Raw genomic sequence first — 15,198 nt, 5'->3', positions numbered from 1 at the left:
GCCGCTTTTCCGATGGAGGCGAAAAGCGAAAACGCCCGTGTCTTCGAGATTTCGGCGCACGCACATTGAAGATCCCCAGGTGGTCAAAATGAATTCGGAGCCCTCCACCACGGCGCGCCTCATCGCCTGCGTAGTATCGGTGATTAAACACCCACAATCAGTCAAATCATCAAATAAACAATTTCAAACCTGATGCAATGCGTGGTGGTGTGTCCTTCAGTGTTTATACAGAAAGAAATCATCCAGATTAGCTATTGTTCAAGCCTTGCGGGAGTTAATGCAAGCTTCGCCAATTTTTATTTTTTTTATTCGCAGACTGAAAGTGGGGGTGCGGGTTCTATGCAAGGGCAGGTTATACGCGCGAAAATGTGGAAGTCTACACCACCTCAACGGTCTACACCACCTCAACACCCCTGACGATCAGCACTTGAAGGAGTGCAGGTCGCGCTGACTCTCCCGCCCTCCCCCCTTCCCCCCTTCCCCCCTTCCCCCCCACCCCCCCCCCCCAAAAAAAAAAAACGGCTCTTTGCGCACACCTGCTGGTCGCACAGACATCCCCACGCCCTCTAAACAGCCGTACCGAATTTACTATTGTAGAAACCAGCTTCAGACCTGCTTTCAAGGCCAATTTCCGGTACACGGCGGCGGTGCAACGAAATCTATGCGACGAAAAGGCGCCTTGCACGAGAGTTCCTATCTCGAGATGGCACTGTACCAAAAGGCCGGTGTGACGAGTTGGCCTATGACGAGTTTTCCGGTGACGAGCGGGCTTGTGACGAGTGGGCTCGTTCCCGAAAAAAATTTTGCGTCGCCTGTCAGACCAAGAACGTGCTCGACGGTTGGCAATATGTGGCTTTCTCGAAGCGCAACCTCATTCAGACAAGTCAGGTGAACGCTAAGTCGGTAACCACCCGAGGCTTTTGGAACTGCTACGAGTTCCGCACATCAAGGTGTTGGCTTATCTATCCGACGAATGACTCCTTCGGCCTCCATTCTGTCAAGTTACTGTCGAACCACCCCTTGCAGTGGGATGGGGACACTTCTAGGTGCGCTGAGTGAAAATGGTATGGCGTCAGGTTTGAGCCTGATTTCGCACTCATCATCACCGTGCCGAGGCGCTTAAACAGTTCCGTGCATGATGCTTCTGCTGGAGAGTCGCTACGTCTCTTAGGAATCTGACGACTTCTGGTACCTGCAGCGAGGGGGAACCCAGTAGCGGAGTAGTGAGCGACTGCACTACATAGAATCGCGGTGAACATCATTTCCCTTGGCACAAGAGCTGGGCAATTAACGTACGATTCCAGTGCACGAAGCGGTTGCCCTCTTGGACCTGTCAACAAGTTGCCCACTTCGTCGAGCTGAAGGAGTACTGCAGGAAAATCAGCTGGCACTGCTGAGACTTCAGCACCACAGTCCACCCTGAAAGAGGCCGACGTCCACGTACTTAGCGCGCTCGGGGTGCGACGACAGTATGCAAGTGGATAGTGGCAAGCTTGGTCTTGGTCGCTTTTGCTTCTCGGGAACGACAGACCTCAGCAAAATGTCCTTTATTTCGGCAATAATTGCAGATGGACGCACGTTCTGGGCATTCTGAGCGAGGATGCGGCGAATGTCCGCAGAAAAAAGATGTAGCAGCGCCGGAGAGTTCCGTCTTGAGCAGCGCGTACCGCTGCCTGGCCTCCGGAAGTTGCGGCGCTTTGTGAGATTTGACTGCGTAGCTACTTCGGCGGTTCTTTTTGACGCTTTTTCTTTCTCGGCCTCTTCCCACAGCCACGCCTGAGTCCAAGCCTCCTTTAGCGACAACCTATGGAATTACGGCACAACTGTTCCGAGAGGCGAGCATCTTTGAGGCCGACCACGAACCTGTCACGCTCGAGGCGCTCTTCGACTTGAACAGACGGGTAGTTGCAACGCTTTACAAGTCTGCATAATTCTGAGTAATAAGTGTCAACACTTTCGCCCGGTTCTTGAGTGCGCTTATGAAAGCGAGAAGACTCATAGAGCACGTTAGCCGGGTGCACGAAGTGTTCGGTAAACCGCTTGACAACGGTCTCGTTGGACAGCAGCTCGTCCGCAGAAAGCGAGAGAGTGTCGAGCAGGGGACGCCTTTCGGGGCCCATAAAGTATAAAAGTGAGAGTACTTGCACTTCTACAGAGGCGTGGCATACTCTGGAGACCGCTGCCTAGTCCTCGTAACGTGTTTTCCACGTTGGCCAAGACGCAGCGTCGGTGAAGTCGAACGCGTCGGGTTGCCGAAGCGAAATCCCGAGCCACTTGCATTCAGGAGTGTGTTGCTAGTCGGCCATGATTTCTTTTTCTGCCTCGGTGAGGAGAACTGAAGGCGTCTATTCGCCCACTTCTGACACTATGTTGTGTTTTGTGTTGGCCCGGACGCGAGGCGCGTCAGGGCCAGAGTCATATCGGCACCCGTCAAAGTAGTGATTTATTCCGACACGCCCATCCCAGTCCCCGTCACGGGCGGCCCCACCAGACGGCTGGATGAACGAGGGTGACACCACAACAATTTGGAAGTCGTGACTACATGTACTGCGTCCAGTGCTTGGGGGATTTCATATTTGAAAGTATGTCGCATACCTGATTGAAATTCGTTTGCTCATTTCTGTTTTTATTGCTGTGGTTCATCCACCGACGCTCCTTTGGTACTTAATTATCACAACAATGCGTACTGACTATTCTTCTGTCAGCATAACGATTCCCTGATACATACCATATATACAAATCCTTATATATACATACAGGCAGCAATAAAACAGAGATGATGGTGGTAGGGAACACAAGAAAACTTCGAACAAGGTAGCGACCATATTTGTTGCCAACGTTTCAGCAAGAGACTTGCCTGATTTAAATTATCTTATACTGAACCGTTACTATTGAACTTGCTGGGAGATATTTCCATATACAAAGGAAGCCTTTTACATAGTTACCACAGCTTTGAAATTTTGTGTCAGTACTCCTTTAACAACCGCCGCGACGAAGACCATTCCTATGCCCTTCCACCATACGAATCCTACGGAGAACGTTTTAAATGAAAGGCTTGTAAAGAGAACACTACCAACGCCTCACATGGGCCTAAACACGCACGAAGCACAAACACCGAGAAAACACATTCCAACACAATACCACACTGGCGCTTAGGTTCCCAGACAGCAGTGGCGTAGCAACAGGGGGGGGTCAACCCGCAATCCCATTCCGCAATTTTCATTTACAGATGATTCCTTCTTGTTCTTTTCAGGAAACGTGTATAAAATGCCGTTGTTGACCTCCTACAAGTACACACACACACACACACACACACACACACATATATATATATATATATATATATATATATATATATATATATATATATATATATATATATATATATATATATATATATATATATATATATAGCGAATCAGAAATGGGAAATGAGGGGCTCGGTGAAATAAGACAGAAAATAAGGGTTGGCAGTCAAGAAAACCTCGGAAAGCAAAGGGGAGGTTGTGGTGGGTCATAGAAACAGATGAAATTTTTGAGTCAGAAAGAAAGTGGTGACAAAATGCCCGCCGGGTGGGATCCGAACCCACGACCTCCAGAATACCGGTCTGGTGCGATAACCACTACGCTACCGGCGGGGCTGTTTCCCCACCCCTTTCTCGGGTGTTTATGTTAAGGTATTTTTTTATTCCTGCACTTGGGGGTGGTAGCCAGCGCCACTCGGACTACTCGGGGTGAAGGGGACCTTCTTTTTAACCCCCGGGCCGTGACTCGAGTGTCTACGACATGTCGAGAGTGGTCGACCAGCGTTGAACCCTCTTAAGCTACCCTTGGCACCTAAGCTGCCAGAACAGAGGCCCTCGCTAAGCATATAGCGAATCAGAAATCGGAAATGAGGGGCTCGGTGAAACAAAATTTCTTCATCTGTTTCTATGACCCACCACAACCTCCCCTTTGCTTTCCGAGGTTTTCTTGACCGCCAACCCTTATTTTCTGTCTTATATATATATATATATATATATATATATATATATATATATATATATATATATATATATTTATTTATAGGTGCTATTCGTTGTAAAGTTTAGCGGTCAATTTCTTCGCCTGGCAACACTGGAAACGGCCACAGACATGGCCGATGCACCAAGGACACGGCGCGGCTTGGGCCACTGCGCCCGCACTCCGAAGAAAAAAAAACACCGGCGTGCGTCATCTGCTCCGTTCCAATCCGATTCTAAACAGTGGCGACAACAGGGATGTTATTAGTCGCCCTCACATTGAACTCGAGGGAATACTGTGCGTTCGGAGAGGTAGAGTTTGTAACGTGAAACAGTCATGTGTTTCACAGTCGTGCTTAGCATGGACAAGTACCGCCATCCCACGGAGCCCGACGTAACGATTGACGGCGCACCACAGCCGGGTGTTGCGACCGGGCGGGCCGAGCCGCAGCCGGGAAGAGGTCCAGAGCTGATAGGCCAACGTAAACTCTTTACTTCATAGCGAGAGGTGAGCCGAAGCCAAAGAACAATGCCCCGACGGGCGAGGTTACAATACAGGACTCGAGCAGAGCGACAGCATCGATTCGCTGCTCTAACAGGAATGGTTTACAACGCTTGCGGGGGTCTATTTATACCCAAAAGCGGTAACGGTCAAAACTCCAACAAGCTGGAACACGCCACGAACGTCACAGACACAACAACACTCTTTCGAGAGTTCGTAAGCCGTTCATAGCCTCGGGCACGTTGAGTCCGAGAGAGGGGAGAGAGGAGGACTCCGTTGCGATCGACGGGGCCTCTGTGTCCTTGAAGAGCGTGGAGACGAGCCTCGCCGCCAGCCGCCGAAGTTTTGAAATGCGCCGAGAGCAAAGCGTCTGATGCGGCTTGTCGCAACTTGTTACTGACATGGTTGCGCCTGTTTTCGAAGGCGCACGCAGGGGCTTCGCCGCACAGCCGAGGAGTGATGCGGGACAGTACGGCGGCGATGGCCAATTCGTAACACGGGCTAGAGCGGCGGCGCGCGCTGTGTTTATACGGCCTTCGCAGCGGCGGCGGCGGCGGCGGCGGCGAGAACAATGCAGCCCCGTCTCGACGTAAAGTTCCGCCACCAACGCGCGTACGCCGCTGCTCTAGCCCGGCCATGGGCGCACTGACACGGTTGCATGGAGGAGAAGAGGTGTGCCTGATCTGCGGGCCGTGCGCACATCGCCTAGCAGCAGACGCTTGGCCGCAGATATGATTGATTGATTGTAGGGTTTAACGCGCCGACGCAACGGAGGCGATGAGGCGCTCCGGATTAATTTTGACCACCTGGGGATCTTTATCGTGCGCCGAAATCTCGAACACACGGGCGTTTTTGCTTTTCGCCGGCCGCAGATATGGCGCCGCACACTTGGTTGCCTGCATGCATTCCGCGCCATTGAATAGCGGATATATATATATATATATATATATATATATATATATATATATATATATATATATATATATATATATATATATATATATATATATATATCACATTAGGGCGGAAGGACAACCCTCCCCCTCTTCCGCACCGTGTGCAACTGCGCAGTTATTTGTCAGACCCAGAACAATACACCTCATTCTTTAGAATGCTGAGAACGAGGTCGCGGGCTCGATTCCCGGCTGGGCCGGCCGCTTTCCTGATGGAGGCGAAAAGCAAAAAAACCCGTGTGTACGAGATTTCGGCGCACGTTAAAGATCCCCAGGTGGTCAAAATTAATCCGGAGCCCTCCACTACGGCGCGCCTCATCGCCTGCGTTGCGTCGGCGCGTTAGACCCCACAACCAACCACCATTCTTTAGAAACATGGGAGGCGACCCTGGCCAGCGAGGCCTTGGAAGACCAGCGAATTAAAGGTGATGGACGGTCTGGGCCGCGGCACAAGCTTGTGGGGCCTTGGAAAGGGGACTGTTGGAGACTAGCAGGCGACAAGGAGGAATAAGAGAACCGTGTGCAATCGACTGCCGTTACAAGCTACCAACTTGACGAGGCCGTGAATTTACAGACTTTCCGTTGCTGGACCGTCGGGACCAACGAGACGTACATAACAGACGCATTTTCGACGGAGGCAGTCAACGCACGTTCATAAAAGAAGATCCGCAACGTGGTGGTCACGCGCGACATTTGGTGCCGAAACGCAAGGATTAACAAGCGGCTCCCAACGACGCCGACATCGTGCTACGGCGATGACGAGTTTCTTCTGGAAATGGCCGCATGAGCAACTTCGTCCTCCTCGGAACCGCACCTAGGTAGACAACGCGCGGACCTGACTTCCTGCCGACCGCTTAAGCCGGAAATTTTCACGCACCGACGAACCGGCTGAAAGCGAAACGCGCTGCTAGGCGAGCCCAAGTAACCGAAGTCCTGACCGAGGCGACAACACTCATTGAGAGCGGCTGCTCTGACCGAACATCGATCAGGAAGGTGGTAGGCAAGCTCGTAGCTAGCCATGAGGAGCTTCGCAACATCGACGGCCAGGTCGAGGACGCGATTCCTGTCGAGGAGTTGGAAAGGGAATACGAGTCGGCAGCCCAGTATGGCGACCAGACGCTCGAGGCTCTGACTCGCCTCAAGTGCCGGCTCGAGACGTCAGCGTCGGCAGCATGGAGCAGACTGCCCCCTCGGTGCAGGCTGCGATTAGTATACGCCACTTGCCCCAGCGACCGCTACGTCCCAGATGTTCGGACCTCGTCTCCCAACGGTGACCACCAAGCCTATTCCTTGGGTCGTGTGTCAATGGATGTCGTTCGGGGAACAGTTCAACGGCGCTGTCCACACGAACCAGGCTCTTACCACCACGGATAAGTTTCACAACCTTCGAATACCTGGTAGGTGAAGCAGTAGCTGCCATCGCCGGTCTCCCCACAACGGAGGCGTGCTACGAGAGTGCTATCCAGCTGCAGCTCAAGGACAGGTTTGGTGACAAGAGCCGTATTATACAGGAGCATTTTAGAACCCTCCGCGAGCTACAGCACGTGACGTCTTTATCGGATACAAGAGAGCTGCCCACACTTTATGGCTGCGTCCAACTGAACGTCCGCTGCCTCAACGTTCTGGACGTCCCAACAAGCATCTTCTTCTCGAGATTTTACCGCAGAGATCGTCATGTCATTTCATCAACACGTGCGCCTCCAGGAAAAATCAACGGCCACGGCATCTTCTTCTGGGGAAGAAAACGTACGGGCTTGCCGGGAACTGGAGCAGCTCTTGCGATACACGGATAGAGCTCGAAGCAAGGGACCATTGTGTTCCAGTGACGTCCTCCTCCGACGGCCGCGGTTACCGCATGAAGCACGTGGCCTCGTCATCAGTCCTACGCGCATCACAAGAAAAGAAGAAAAACCCCAACGATTTCTTCTGAAAGTTTTAAAAAACATACGACTGAGGCGGGCATCGCTACATTGACAATAGCAGAGAAGAAGAAACGGCTAGCTATAGCGCTAGGCGAGGCTACTGATGCTCTATGAGGGGCTACTGTGCAAACAAGTGCCGCGGTAGTTGGTATGCAAGACATGTAAAGGCAGGCACGCTTCAACGTTGCGCGATCCGGATTTTCAAGCGAGGCGGAGCGACAAGCTGGACATGAAAGTCTGTGATGCTGCAAAGACAATCAAAGAGAATCGTGCGCTATGTATATATACAACGTATATACTATACATATATACGTATATACGTATATACTACGCTTGGGTGGATGCTGCACGGTCCAGCCCGGAAACAGGGCACGATATCTAGCCGCCAGCGACTATAACGGTCGGCGTTCTTCAGATGAAAGCGCTTCGAAGAGCAGAATCTAACGCTGACATCCACAATGCCTGCCTCAGGAAAAACATGGACACAACCTGCAATAAAACCCGGGGCCCGAGCATGAAGATTCTTGTGGCAAAACAAGGAACATATCGAGTGAACCGTCGCGCAACGTTCGACAGATGTCAGTAGGCAGGGCATCCATCGAGCGGAACCATCATACACTTCGAGGGTACTGGTCAAAGAAACCAGCAGTATAACTCCACAAACTATTGGAAGATGGAGCTCGACATCTAAGAAATTTAAGAAACGTGGAAAAAAATTTAAGAAACGTGGAGGAGGATCACAAAGACAATTTAGTCTGAACCACCTTGTACGTTGTGTGTTTGCCTAACACTGCGGTGCTATGTTTTCGTTAGGAACCTTGTTTCAGATGTTAGCGTTTTCCCCATTTGTGTTATGGCCGGGAGGATCTTGGACACTATAGGCGACGAGGAGGAAGAAGAGACCGTGCGCCCTACGTAGTTTTCATGGCCAATCCCCCTGAGTGGGTACGAGCCATTTTTTTTGGACCAACAACAACAACAATCATGGCTGTCCTTCTGTCTATCCTTTCCTTATTCATTAGTGTTGATTTTATAGTTGGTGTGGCACAGGGAGCACAGAAGCCGGTATGGTCGAACTTGTGCATTCTTGTGTTGGTGGTAGTGTTCCCAGTGAGCTAGGATGTCTTCCGTAAGGGCGTAACCCGTGCTTGCCTTTGTAAGAATAACTTGTGCAGCTCGTGGGATGTTGCGGGGTATCGGGTGCTGTAGCTCGCGAATCGTTGCTCTGAGTTCTTTCTTGCTTTCTTGTCGAAGTGTCTTCCTGCGTTCCTCAGGGGAAGGGTTATGTGAAAGAGAAGGCGCTGCAGACTTCTAGGGGTGGTTGAGAATTGTCTCCCTCGCGAGCCTATGGGCCTCCTCATTCCCGGGGTTACCTGTGTGGCCAGGTATCCACTGCACTCTTATGTCAATGTTATGGTCACGCTGGAAGGTTCCACAGAGTTCTTTTATACGATGAGGCGTAGTGTGTCGTCGTGGCGGGGTGCTTAACGCTCTGATGGCTTCGAGGCTATCCGTGAAGATTATAACTCGAGTTGTATTTTCAGCTATAACGTCTGGGATCATGTGAGCACCTAGGAGGATGGCTTGCAGTTCGAGTTCAGTAGTGGAAATGATATCATTAATTGAGAAACACTTCGTGCTCGTTCGGCTTAGGTCGGTTGCAGCAAGTGCTATGAGGAGGAGAGTTTTGTCCATGGACCCATCTGTGTAAATAGTAGCGCCTGTTGATTACACATTACATGTGACAGTCGCTTGTGTCTTTCGTTGATGGGTGTGGCTAGTCTTGTGGGTCCTTTTTGGTAACGGCTTCGAGTGGGTAACCAGCACATCTACCAAGATAGACCGACAACCAGCCACTTGCTGTGGTCATGTAGGGTCCTGGAAGGAATCCGAGCAAGACACAAGCCCCCTGGCGTCGCATCTCTGCAGGATTGGCTGTATCCAAGGGATAACGCCAATGACGTGCTACTTGGACTGTGGGCCTTCGTGAAGGAGGCTTACCTCGTCAATAGAACTTAAGCTTTATCGACCCTAAACCCTTTCCCCTATTTTCCCCAACAGGCCAGAGTGCCATCCTTTCTATAATAAATTCATTCATTCATTCATTCATAGTTGGTGTGTCCTCTCTGATGTCGCACCTCATTTTCCGGCAGTCTACTTATTATCTTTTTATTCCCGTTTATATACACTTTTTCCTAACCGAGTACTTCAAGTGCACTCACTTTATTTCTTTTAATCCCGAGCCCAGTTTTTTTCCCTCTCAGTTAGCGCCCATTTCCTGGCCAACCCCCCTGAGTGGGTATGAGCCATTCTTTCGGCACCAACCAACCAACCAAGCAGAGCGTGCACCAGTATCATCGTCATTGTACATTCTGACAGTCATCATCATAATAATAATAATCATCATCATCATCCTATCTACGCCCACTGCAGGGCAAAGGCCTCTCCCATTATTCTCCAATTATCCCGGTCATGCGCTAACTGCGACCAATTTATCCCCGCAAACTTCTTGATCTCATCTGTCCATCTAACTTTCTGCCACCCCCTGCCACGCTTGCCTTCTCTAGGAATCCACTCTGTTACCCTTAACGACCGACGGTTATCTTGCCTTCGCATTTCATGCCCTGCCCACGTACATTTTTTTCTTCTTAATTTCGACTTATATGTCCTTAACACGCGTTTGTTCTCTGACCTACTAAGCTCTCTTCTTGTCCCTTAATGTTAAACCTATAATCTTCCGTTCCATTGCGCGCTGAGTCGTCCTCAATTTAGGTTGAACCCTCTTAGTGAGCCTCCAAGTTTCTGTCCCGTAGGTGAGTACCGGTAAAATGCAGCTGTCATACACTTTCTTCTTCAGGGACAATGGTATTGGCCATTCATTATATGAGAGTGCCTGCCGAATGCACTCCACCCCATTCTTATCCTTCGAATTATCTCTGCCTCATGGTTGAGACCCGGGGTCACAACTTGGCTTAGGTTGTTCGCTTACCACTTACACTGCCTCGCCACCTATCTCAAACCACTGTGCTGTCCCGAGGTTATTTATCATTACTTTAGTTTTCCATGTATTAATTTTCAGGCCCACGGTTCTACTCTGTTTGTCCAGTGCGGTAAGCATGCTTTGCGATTCGTCCCCCGAGTTATTTAACAAGGCAACGTCATCAGCAAATCTGAAGTTACTGAGGTATTCTCCATTAACCCTTACTCCCACCTGTTCCAAATCCAATGTTCTGAATACTTCTTGTAAACATGCTGTGAATACCATTGGAGAGATTGTTTCTCCTTGTCTGACGCCCTTCCTTACAGGTATTTTACTGCTCTCCTTGTGGAGGATGATGGTAGCTGTGGACCCACTGGAAATATCCTCTAGTATTCTTACATAATGCTCGTCTACACCCTGGTTCCGTAATGCCTGAATGACTGCTGAGCTTTCGACCGAGTCAAATGCTTTCTCAGTCTATGAGGGCTATATATAGGGGTTCAGTATACTCCGCGCACTTCTCTATCACCTGATCGATCGTGTGAATATGGTCCATTGTTGAATAGCCTTTACAAAATCCTGCTTGTTCTCTAGGTTGACTGAAATCTAAGGTGGCAAAAATTCTATTAGCGATTACCTTGGTAAATACCTTGTAGACGACTGACAGTAGGCTGATTGGCCTGTGATTTTTCAAGTCCTTCATGTCACCTTTCTTATGGATTAGGATGATGTTCGCGTTCTTCCAAGATTCCGGTACACTCGCTGTCATTAGGTATTGCGTGTACAGGTTTGCCAGTTTTACTGTACAATTTGCTCGCCATCCTTCAAGAGTGATCAAATGTAGCGCAGCAAAAACACACGGGACGGAAACAATACACACGGACGAGTACTCAAGAGGTCTGCTGTTGTCTGATCATCCCCAGTTGTTTTGCCCCTTTCATTTCTTTCAAAGCCTTCCTTACTTCTTCTGCCGTTACTGGTGGGATGTCAATGTCCTCTGAACTAATTTCTCTTTCGACATTATCCTGGATGTCCCGGCTACTGTACAGATCTCTATAGAACTCCTCGGCTACTATGACTATTTTATCCCTATTTGTGATGACATTGCCTTGCTTGTCTTTAAGTGCATACATCTGATTTCTCCCCCCGCCTAGACGCCTCTTGACTGCTTTCAGGCTGCCTCCGTTCTTTGAAGCCTATTCGATCCTCTCCATATTATACTTCCGTATGTCTGCTGTCTTACGCTTATTGATTAACTTCGAAAGCTCCGCTAGTTCTATTCTGTCAACTGGGGTGGAGATTGTCATGCTTTGCCCTTTCCTAATTAGATCTTTCGTCTCCCGGGAAAGTTTACCAGTATCCTGTCTAGACATCGTGCCCCCGACTTCTACTGCACACTCCGTGATAATGCGTGTAAGGTTGTCACTGGCTTCCGGTGTCGTAAGCTCGGCTTCCTCGGTAAGAGCTGAATATCGGTTCTGCAGCGCGATCCTGAATTCTTATACTTTACGCCTTACCGTTAGCCCATTAGTCGCCTTCTTTTGTACTAGCTTGTTACTGTCCCTCCTCAAATCTAGCTTAATTCGAGATCTTACCATACGGTGGTCACTGCACCTCATCCTTCCGAGTACTTCACATGCTGCACGACGCCAGGGTTATCGCATAATATGAATATTTCATTTTTATGCTCCCCATTCGGGCTCCTCCACGTCCACTTCCGGCTCTCCCGTTTGCAGAAGAAGGTATTCACGATGCGTAGATTATTCCTTTCTGCGAGCTCGACTTGTAGGTCCCCCCTGCTATTTCTACAGCCGAGACCATAGTTCCCAACTGCCTTCTCACCAGCCTGATTATTGCGTACTTTAGCATTTAAGTCTCCCATAACTACTGCATACTGGGTTTTTACTTTAGCCATTGCCGATTCCACATCTTCATAGAGGCGTTCCACTAGCTTGTCGTCGTGGCTGGATGTAGGCGCGTAGCCCTGTACCACCTTGAGTTTGTACCTCTTATTAGGCCTAATTGCAAGACTTGCTGCCCTTTAGTTAATGCTATAGTATATTCTTCTATGTTGCCAGCTATGCTTTTATTGACTAGAAATCCCACTCCCAGTTCTCTTCTGTCCACTAGACCACGGTAACATAGGACGTGTCCATTTTTCAGCACCGTAAAGGCTTCACCTGTTTTCCTAACCTCACTAAGCCCTCTGACATCCCATTTAATGCCCTTTAATTCCTCGGACTCGCGTCGCTAGATAAGGTTCTCGTGTTAAACGTTGCCAGGTTCAGGTTACAATGTCGGCCTGTCCGGGTCTAAGGATTCTTAGCACCCTCTGCTACGTTCCAGGTCTGACCGCTGCCGTTGTCCGTTGCTTCGCAGCCACTAGAGACTGAGGGCCGTGGGTATTCATGGCGTATGTACTAGCTCCCATTGGCGCATTCATGGGAGGTTGTGGCCATTACTACACCAGGGTGGCCAATCCTGCTCTGGTGAGGGAGTGCGTTACCTGGCAATGGTCGCCGAGTTCAGGCCGCACCCCAAGCCGCATTCTGCAATTCCATCAATACGGGGATTTTTTTTAAAATCCGGTGGGAATTGTCCGGCACCGGGATTCGAACCACGGGCCTTCTCTGCACGCGAGGCGGATGCCCTACCTCTACGCCACCGCCGCTATTCCGTCATTCTGTCAGTAATCGCCATTAAAGTGGTTCGATCGGGGCTATCACGGCTCCGTTCCCCGGAGGCTCAACCGCAACGAGGTGGCCGCTCCGCGATAGGGACTCCTCCCAAGTTTCTCCCTTCAATCGCCTCCTCAACCTCAACTGGGTTTTACTGAACTGCACTTCTCCCTCCACACGAAGACATCCGACTTATTCCACTCTCATTTACCCCCCAAATCAGCCAGATGCCATTTTTGTTATTGTAAAGTAGATTAAAGTGTCCTCGTCCGCCATCGGTTGTGAAAGCGCGGGTCTTTTGGTTTAGCTTTTGTTTTCGTTGGGCTTGGAGCAGGCAGAGCCGACATCTCTGATTTTTGCGTCCTCTTGTATCTCCCCTTTCTTAGACGCCATGCTTATCTTGCTTTTGTTCCCCCTTTGCGGTGGCAACAACCAAATTCTAGTGTATTCTGAGTGCTGGGGCTCTCAAAAAGTGGCGTAGCCAGAACTACTTTTCTGGGGCTGTTTTATACCGCGGTAAAAAAACAAAAAAAAAGACAGCCTACGTACGAATAATACATTAGTCATTCTTGTTGTCATCATAGTCATGTTAATCGTGTTTTTTTTCTGATGTTTCTTACATTTTGATATAGCGATCTGCTGCGTAAAGAGCATGAGCGAAAAAAGGCCGAAAAAGGGGAGGTGGAAATGCAAAGCTGCGAAAATATCGGGGGGTGTTCTGACACCGAAACACCCCCCTGGCTACGACCCTGCTCTCAATACTCTTGTTTTGGCTGAAATATGACTAACATTTCCTTTGCGCTAAAAGGGCTTCACAGGTGGGAGCCATGGCAGCACATTTTTGGTAGTTTGGAGTGGTCTTGCCCACATATATCTTGTTCAAGAATTCATTCATTTATACCTTATTCTTTGAGCCATCCACCAGTTTGTGGGCGCTCTCTTGGCCCCGCCACAGAACTTTCTACCTACCGAGTCAACTAATGTGCATTCTAAAATCCCGCGCACGCTCCAATAAACGTTTATCGACAACAACAGCGACAACATATCACCGCGCGGATGTACCCTTGTTGCATGAAGCTACAATAAATAAAAAATGAGTACCGTGGGTCACGTGCTGTGACGAGCGTTGTGGGCTTGAGAAGAGGAAAAAGCAGCAGGAGCGGGGTCAGCGGAAGTTTTTTGGGTAGGTTGGCTGCGTCAACGTTACTTGGCTGCGCCACGGCAGGCCATATAAATTTTTCTTGCCTCCTCGTCCCGTGGCAAGCAATCATTGGCGAGATTGTTAAAGCCGCGGTGGGTGCGTGTTGGATGCGTGAAGACGACGTTGACGATATCTCGTACCCAGCTTGCCGTTAAGCCACGCGGCTGTTTGGAACGCCCATTTCAGACCGCGCTCACTGCTGGACTTGCCTGGACGCCCCAACGGCGCCTCCCATCCACCGGAAGCCCCCATTGCTTCGAACGAAGCTGAGGCGTTTCATCTCCATCCCCGCAGGGCGTCCCACCGATCCCACGGACGACGCTGAGATGGAAGCGCTGAAGTGAGTTCAGGCTTGACAGTTTTCAACGGGAAGGCGGCAGAAGAAACGCCTAAATGGCATCTCGGGCTTATAAGGCACTGTTGGAATGCAATGTACCTGTATCTACCATTTTTGTCACACAAAGAAAAAGGAAACAAAAAAAATCTATGGACGAAATGAAAAATAGAAAACTCCGCCAACCGGGTTCTCGTTTACCTCCGCGTTAACATCTCCGTCTCGCCATCTACTTCCCCTTCCCCCTTCCTTTTTTTTTTGTCGCTCATTTCAATCATAGGAGGGTGACCCCCTACATTTTGCGTTGGAGATAGTTGCAATGGTATCGACAATGGCATACACGCGTTCATGTACGCATCACTTCATGGAGCAACATCTTTCGAGTCCAAGCTTCGATACTCCGAAAGTGGCGTCGGAGGTCACCTTTAACCTATACCCTTCTTTCTATAGTTTTCGCCGAATTTGTGCCTACCTAAAAACTAGTGTGGATCCAATTATTCTTTGCCGCTTTCCTGATTACTGGCAAACCACCGAAGTCTGCAACGGAATTACGGCAATTCCGAGAGCAGTTCCACTCATGTCGATTTGACAAGAGGTATCGTGGACTTCACTTAGATTTGTGGCCGA

At 49.7% G+C, this 15,198-nt stretch overlaps 1 pseudogene; it reads right to left on the bottom strand.

The window, feature by feature from the left end:
- Positions 1 to 1,167: 1,167 nt before the first annotated feature.
- Positions 1,168 to 14,523, bottom strand: LOC144158763 (uncharacterized; annotated as a pseudogene).
- Positions 14,524 to 15,198: the final 675 nt, after the last annotated feature.

Source organism: Haemaphysalis longicornis, unplaced genomic scaffold (genome assembly GCF_048455015.1).
Source record: "Haemaphysalis longicornis isolate Haplotype H1 unplaced genomic scaffold, Haemaphysalis longicornis Haplotype H1 scaffold_1, whole genome shotgun sequence".
Lineage (NCBI taxonomy): Eukaryota > Metazoa > Arthropoda > Arachnida > Ixodida > Ixodidae > Haemaphysalis > Haemaphysalis longicornis.
Note: the sequence above shows the minus strand (reverse complement) of the source record. Positions and strands in the feature narration are given on the sequence as shown.